Here is an 8,327-nt window from a genome sequence, read left to right as displayed (position 1 = left end):
TGGTGTTATTTTAATGCAAGATGAAAGACCCATTGCTTTTGAAAGTCGTCCAATCAAGGGAAAGTTTTTACACAAAGCTATTTATGAGAAGGAAATGTTGGCAATACTACATGCACTTAAGAAATGGTGACGCTACCTAATGGGAAGACACTTCAAGGTAAAAACGGATCATGATAGCCTTAAATACTTGTTAGAACAAAGATTATCCTCTGAAGAGCAACAAAAGTGGGTCACAAAGATGTTGGGTTATGACTTTGAAATCATCTACAAAAAAGGGAAGCAAAATGTGGTGGCAGATGCACTCTTAAGAAAGGATGAGGATGTGGAAGCATTGTTGTGCGCCATTTCTATTATCCAACCAGATTGGATAAACGAAGCAAGGGAGGAATGGAAGAATGATGAAGAAGTGTGGGCACTTATTCGAAAGTTACAACAAGATTCCAGTACATCTGATACATTTAGTTGGAAAAATGATTCATTATGGTATAAAGATCGCTTATACCTCTGTAAGAATTCCCAACTCAAACAAAAGATTCTTATGGAATTGCACACTTCTCCCTTAGGAGGGCACTCAGGATTTTTATAAACTTACCACAGGGTTAAGAAGGAATTTTTTTGCGATGGCCTTAAATCGGATATTCAAAAGTTTTTGGCGGAATGTTTGGTTTGCCAACAAAATAAAGTTGAAACAATTAAGACCCCGGGTCTATTACAACTTTTATCCATTCCAAGCCAACGTTGGGAGAAGGTTTCAATGGATTTTATCACAGGTTTACCCAAGTTTGAGGGAAAGAGTGTCATCATGGTAGTAGTTGACAAACTTACCAAGTATGCACACTTTTGTGCATTATCACATCCATTTAAAGCCAGTACAATTTATACTGCATTTATGGAAACAATTCAAAAGCTACATGGAAACCCAAAGATTATTGTAAGTGACAAAGATCCCATTTTCACTGAAAATTTTTGGACATAATTATTTTCTTGTCTCGGTACTCAGTTAGCTCATAGATCATCTTATCATCCTCAATCTGATGGGGAAACTGAGATAGTAAATAAATGTTTGGAAGGATATCTTCATTGCTTTGTATCTGATAAACAGACACAATGGGTCAAATGGTTGCCTCTGGCTGAATGGTGGTATAACACTTCCTTCTATACAGCAACAAAAATGACCCCATTTATGGCACTTTATGGATATTAGCCACCATCCATCACATCATATTTAAGAGAAAATTCTAAGGTTCAAGTAGTGGAACATCACATCGAGCATCAAAAAAAAGTCCTCCAACTCTTAAAGGATAACCTCGTGTTGGGTATTCCTAAGAAGGATAATAAATTATCACCAAAGTATTATGTGTTAGCCTCTCTCATAAAACAATAATAAATCCAAAAATTAATTAATTAATTAAATATTCCAAGTTAGGAATTTGTGCCTAACTCTTGGGTTGTTCCTCTAAGATAGGAGTTAGTTTAGGTAACTCCTATATTGGTGTGTCTGGTGAGAAATTATCTCAACCAAAGGTGTCTAAGATTGCACGCACTATCTTGAGAACACTGTCTCTCATCTATTTATTTGTAACACCATATTCAATTATTTTTGTGTGTATGTGTAAGAATGTGTAATTAGAGAGAAGCATGAGGCTTCAGCCTTTTTCCGCCATATTTTGTGTCTGATTTTTATATGTGTATTTTTCTGTAATATGTTGGAGTTTATTTCATTTTTCATTATGTGGTATCAGAGCCATGGTGGAGAGACTATAAATATGTGCAGCAATGGAGAGTGAGCTGATCGGAATTGTCAAGTTTATATATTGATCTGTATGCTTTCTCAAAGAAAAGGGGTAGCGTTTCAGATTTAAACGCATCCATGGCCGCCTACCGTTGTCATTCCTACTGAAAAATTTGAGCAGTTAAATCATCTGAAGCCAAATCCCTTTGCGGAGAATCACCAACATGAACAATAATTTAATCTCAGCTTCATATTGCTGGCGGGGCATTTGTAAAGGAATGTTGAGACTTGTTGCAGAGGAGAACGCTCTCGTTCCTGTCGAGAATGATCTACGATGGCATCAAAATACTGATCTGGTGAACGATGTTGCCAAGAACATTTTGGTGACTGCATCCGTGGACAACACTTTCATCCTTTCTCTTTATTGCTAGTGCAACCCAGGTCTACTAATTTTGACTTCATAGTTTGGGTTTGTTTGAAACGATTAATTGCCTGTGTTTCTACCTGGAAGGCGTGCATCGAAAGTTTTTTAAACTAGCGAACACAAATGTGATTGTAGTATTATTATAATAAAAATGCTGAACAAAGGCGAACGGAGTGAGATGCTCTGCATTGGAACAACCAAACAGGAAAGAAATGATTTCTGGACTTCAGAAAAATTGAGCACGGTAGTCATGCCTTCTACCATACTATACTAAGCTGAATTATTTAGAGATACCAGTAGAGGAATTGAAATTGCAGGTTTATAATTTCGTGACTTGGATGGTCTATCTCCCACCAGCAATGTGTGGTAGCCCGCTGGCAGTACCTGATAAGCTGCATTGTCGACTACGCCCAGTGCTCTGAACCTTCACGAACACCCTCTTGAATGCTATCAACCGCTTTTCTGGAGCTCCGCTAAGGCCTGAAGGAGGAACGGAGTATACCTGAACAACATCACTATGGAAGTATCTCTCTTACCTGCGTTATTCACTTCAATGAATTCAATATTATGATGAAGTATAAAGATTAGTTAGCGCGGCGGTTCTCAAGAATGTTTTGAGTGAAGAAAGTTTAAAGGGTAGCTGACATGAATTTAATCTAGTGATGTTGCCGTACTACTACAAACATCAGGAAAGCTTTTGTATTTATTTTAAAGCGATTGTGCCTGTTCCCTACGTCCGTGGAGCCTACTCACGGCCATGAATGAGTCTGTTTTTCGACTTTCCAACTAACGGGCATCAAAATACATAAGGGAAGAATCATTTTCAAGCTTTCCTTATGCTTTTTTTCAAGGTTTCATAATTAAGCATGGAGTTCAAAGAAGAATCTTTATGCCTTAATAGTTTCTCTCCCTGTTTCCAGACCTGTGAATCAAGTGTTGCCTTCGCTGGTTGACCAGGACAATAATCATTTGACAGAGGGAGATAATAACATTTCTGAAGATGCGCATAAATCATATGTTGTTGATGAATTTGAAGTACGGATTTTAGAACCAGCAAAATCAGGCAGTCAGTGGGAGGCAAGGGCCTCAATACCATTGCAAACATCAGAAAATGCCATTTCTGTTCGTATGGTGACACTATTGAACACTTCAACTAAAGAGAATGAAACGTTACTAGCCATTGGGACAGCCTATGTGCAAGGAGAGGATGTTGCTGCAAGAGGTCGAATTATCCTTGCATCCATTAAGCAGGATTCAAATAATTCTGATAACTGGGTAAATGAGGTGTATTCAAAAGAACTGAAAGAGGCAATTTCGTCTTTAGCATCCCTCCAGGGTCATCTACTCATAGCGGCTGGGTCAAAAATTATCCTGCACCAGTGGAATGGTGAAGAATTGAATGGTTTTGCATTTTATGATGCACCTCACTATGTTGTTAGCCTGAATATTGTGAAAAAGTTTATTTTATTTGGTGACGTTCATAAAAGTATATATTTTCTAAATTGGAAAGAGGATGGCGCACAGCTAAGTTTGTTAGCAAAGGATTTTGGTTCACTTAATTGTCATGCTACGGAGTTCCTAATTGATGGAACTACTCTAAGCCTTGTTGTTTCAGATGATCAGAAAAACATCCAGATCTTCTGTTATGCACCCAAAAGCATGGAAAGTTGGAAAGGACATAAGATTTTGTAATGGAGGGATAAGGTAAATTTGTTTGTGTATTTGGAGAGATAAGTGAATATTTTTATTTCTAGAAGGTTGAGTCAATTTTCTGAAGACATTTTTCTTTCAAAAAGTTCTAGAAATTTGATTTCATGAAGATGTTGTGAAGCTGAGCGATTATGTACTCCAAAGTTTAATAAATATATCATTTTTGTGGTGATTGTGTCCTAGATCCGCCCGAAATTGAATAAGGGGATCTTAGGTACACGAAGAGTGTGTTGATGATGGTGCATGCTTCATGTTTTTTGCTTATGATTTGTGTCTAGTTTTGACACATAAATGATCTCATTTATCACACATAAAGTTCACTGCAAGCAAGCACAACACTTGTAACAGAATAGCATCAAGGAAGGATACTTAAGCTCAACACATGCATTTGTGTCACTACAACAAATAATCAAAGTTTTCAACATCGGCATTCTACCTCAACAAACATATTCACTCAATACAATCAAGTTCATGAATCTGCAAACTCCAGCATTTCCAAGCAAAGTCTACATCAACATTCTTGCAACCAAATTTAAGAACTTGTAAATCAAATTCCAATTACATTGAATTGTAAGGGTGCATTCTCGGTTGAAACCGACACCCATGTTTTGATTTGATCAGAAGTCAAGCACGTCATTTCTCTTCAACTTAGTCAAATTAAGACAAGTGAATTCCTTGTTTTATGTGAGTCATTAAAACCATTGTAAGCTTTTTTGGGTGCATTTTCGACAGTGTTCGACACCCTTCCTTTAAAGCACAATCAAGTGAGTCCATGAGTTTTAACTCCTTGACACAACCATCACAGCAACCAAAACAAGTTCAACTCTAACACCAATCAAGCAAGTTGAGTTCGTCATCAAGCGAGCGTGAATTCCAGAAAGTTCTAACAAGTGTTCTCAGCAAGTACAATAAGCCACAAATCAAGCGAGCGTGCCATTCAAGTCCCATAGCAAGCGAGCCTGTCATTCAAGTAACAAAATCAAGTGAAACAGTTCAAAGCACGACATCTACGACAAGAGAGCCTGATTTCAAGTGAGCAAGTTCAGATGGTGCAACATAGTCAGTTGTTACACATTCTTCACAGTTTGATCATCTCCAGTGATGAAGACATGGTGCACATCTGCAAAGAAACTCTTGCTGATCTTTCAAGGCATCTACAACAAACACATGAAACCATTGAGTTTCTTCAACTAGAATCGCAACTACAAAGAGATGAGCTGCAACAGAAGAGTGCTTCTTCCAAGTCATTCAACCATGCAAATGAAGGTAAAGATGTTGATTCCAAATCACTCATCCAAACAACTTCAAGTGTCGAAGTTGTTCATGATCAAATTCAAATTTCTTCCAAACCCATCATTAAGCCCTGGGAAGAGATTAAAAATAACAAGAATCGACGAGGCTTAGGATATGTCCCTGATGACACCAACTTACATATCCCAGATTATTCCAAGCCAATTCAATTCTTGAGTGCAGGATTTCTTGAACCACTCACCTAAGTAGGTTCTGAGAAAGTTCCAGACAAACAGAATTGCACGCAACCTGAAGTTGAAGTTCAACCAAAGTGTTCTCATTGTCAAAGAATTGGTCATATGGAAGATCAGTGTTTTGATCTGCATCCTTGTTGTCATTGTGGCAAGCCCAATCATTCTTTAGAAAAATGTCGCAACCAACAAAAATCAGGCAGATTGAAGATACATTATGAATGGATTGATCCTTGGGAATGGTCATCCACAGTCAAACGATTGTCTCAGTTTTACAACCGACTACAATCCAACATAGTGCAGTCAATAGTGAACAGATGATGGTACTCTCATGCAATTAAATGAGGGAGTACCACAGTGAAACTCTCCTACACCTGAAGGGGGGGAGTTCAAATATATTTTGGAGAAGATTGTCTCTCCTTTCAGCTGACAAAGGGGGGAAAATGTCAATGAAATTGACAAGTGGTTGTCAGACTGAAAGTCTCGACAACATCAACGAAGTAGCCAGTGGGCATCTTCATCAGCAGCCAGTGGGCATCTTCATCAGCCAGTGGGCATCAAAAAATTCGCCAGTGAGCGATCGACAACGAAAGCAACAGTGAGCAGCTTTCATCATAGCAAAAACAACATTGAGTTGTTTTTCGACATCTTCAGCCAGTGGGCAATCATCATCAACAAACAAGCCAGTGGGCGTTCATCAAATTGTGTCAGTGGACACCGGATGCTGTTTTCAAGCAAAGGACAGTTGGATCCTTTTGCAGCTTGGCACATGATGGAGTTGTCAAGCGTCCCTCTGAGATGAATCTGTCATGCAGCTGACTCAGTCTCTTCATTTTGCGGTTTGTTCAGCATCCAGAATTGGCTGTTTTTTCAGGCAATGTTTTTGAGGATCAACATGAGAACTTGGAAGATGGTTCCTCGTTCTTATTTTGGATTTATCATTGAAGGGGGGAATGTTAGCCTCTCTCATAAAACAATAATAAATCCAAAAATTAATTAATTAATTAAATATTCCAAGTTAGGAATTTGTGCCTAACTCTTGGGTTGTTCCTCTAAGATAGGAGTTAGTTTAGGTAACTCCTATATTGGTGTGTCTGGTGAGAAATTATCTCAACCAAAGGAGAAATTATCTCAACCAAAGGTGTCTAAGATAGCACGCACTATCTTGAGAACACTGTCTCTCATCTATTTATTTGTAACACCATATTCAATTATTTTTGTGTGTATGTGTAAGAATGTGTAATTAGAGAGAAGCATGAGGCTTCAGCCTTTTTCCGCCATATTTTGTGTCTGATTTTTATATGTGTATTTTTCTGTAATCTGTTGGAGTTTATTTCATTTTTCATTATTATGGTCCGTACAAGGTGTTGCAAAAGATTGGTATTATGGCATACAAATTGGAGCTTCCTGTAGCTTCTCGAGTGCACCCAGTTTTCCATGTTTCATGCTTAAAGAAGGTTATAGGCGACAAGCTCCCAGTTCAAACAATATTGCTAGAACTTGACGAGGAAGGAAAAATTATATTGGAACCGGAATCAGTCACAGAAACAAGAACTCGACAGCTACGAAATCGATCAATTTCAGAGTATCTCATCAAGTGGAAGAACTTATCCATTGAAGATTCCACATGGGAGGATGAGAATTTTATATAGAAGCATCCAAAACTACTCAAGTGTTGAGGACAACACTTTTTTGAAGGAGAGGGGCATGTTAGGTCCCTGTAATACTAGTGATTAACCCATTACTATTGTAGTTGTATCCCTTATTAATATTGTTGTGCCCCTATTGTCCCCATATTGTTATTACTGTGCCCCATAGAATCCCTCTATTGTTATTTTTGTGCCTTTATATTATTATTGTTAGGTCGCCTGGGTTATATTATGACTCGTTAGACTCCTATATATAGAAAGGAGGTTTTTTCATTTGAATCATCAAAGAATCATTCATTTGTATAATGTAAAGGAGGTTGCCCCCTCGAAGAGGCTGAATTCTAAGGCGTTGATCTATCTTTTCTATCTTTTTATGAGCTGGTTTCATAACATCTTAGGTATATTCTGTTAAAATTTTTGAACATTGTTTGAAGGTTTTCTTACTTATGATTACTTAATTTTCTATTTGAAAATTGTAATAGTCATATCATCTTTCAATTTCTGCTCATCACTAAACAAGCTATATCACTATGTGGATTTTAATAGCAGTCATTTGTTTAAATATTAATACTATTCAAAAGGTTAGGTATGATTGTCTTAAATTTGTTTCATACATTGGTCCTCCAAAATTAAAACAAAACCCCCCAAAACAAATATATTAGATGCCTTGGCATGATAGCTGACCATTCTCATCTCAGAGATACAACATCAATCTGGCGTCGTTGCCGATGACTCGAATTGTATTAAGTTTTCTTGGGTCAACGATATAATTCCTATTACTTTAAGGTGACTAAAGGTCTAGATAGGTCAAAATCCTTTGCCTGGCAACCTCACTGTACCAAACTGGAACCTTTTAAGCACACTAGATCCCATTCTAAATCTGACATAGTTAGTCCTCTGTAAAATCTAGAAAGGCTTGTGAGAATGAAGAAGACATCAACCATATTCTTCTACTTCAGCCTTGCAGTCTGAATATATATTACAATTTGATCCCTATAGTAACATTCCATCCAATCTAGAGTACACTCACTTATCACCAAGGGTTGTTGAACTCCTGGACAGGGGAGTTGATTTCAAATCAGATTTCCTTATTCATTCACTTAAATCTCATCCAGAACCCCCACTTCCACCGGGATCACCTAAATCTGAGTCTGACCTGGGTGTTCATTTACCTGAATACAAACCTACAGACTTTATATCCCCCACTACTTATTCAATCCATTCTATTTCTGAACAACCTGAATCTTCTATTTCTAAACAACCTGAAGGGACCTTTGCTATATATTCAAATCCACTCTTTGAAATTGAAGAGGATATTCATTCTCAGGTCC

The sequence above is a fragment of the Pinus tabuliformis genome, chromosome X (genome assembly GCF_031772625.1).
Source record: "Pinus tabuliformis cultivar Carrire ecotype Pingquan chromosome X, CPIR1, whole genome shotgun sequence".
NCBI classification, from domain to species: Eukaryota; Viridiplantae; Streptophyta; class Pinopsida; order Pinales; family Pinaceae; genus Pinus; species Pinus tabuliformis.
The sequence above is the reverse complement of the archived record's forward strand: the minus strand, read 5'-3'. Positions refer to the sequence as shown.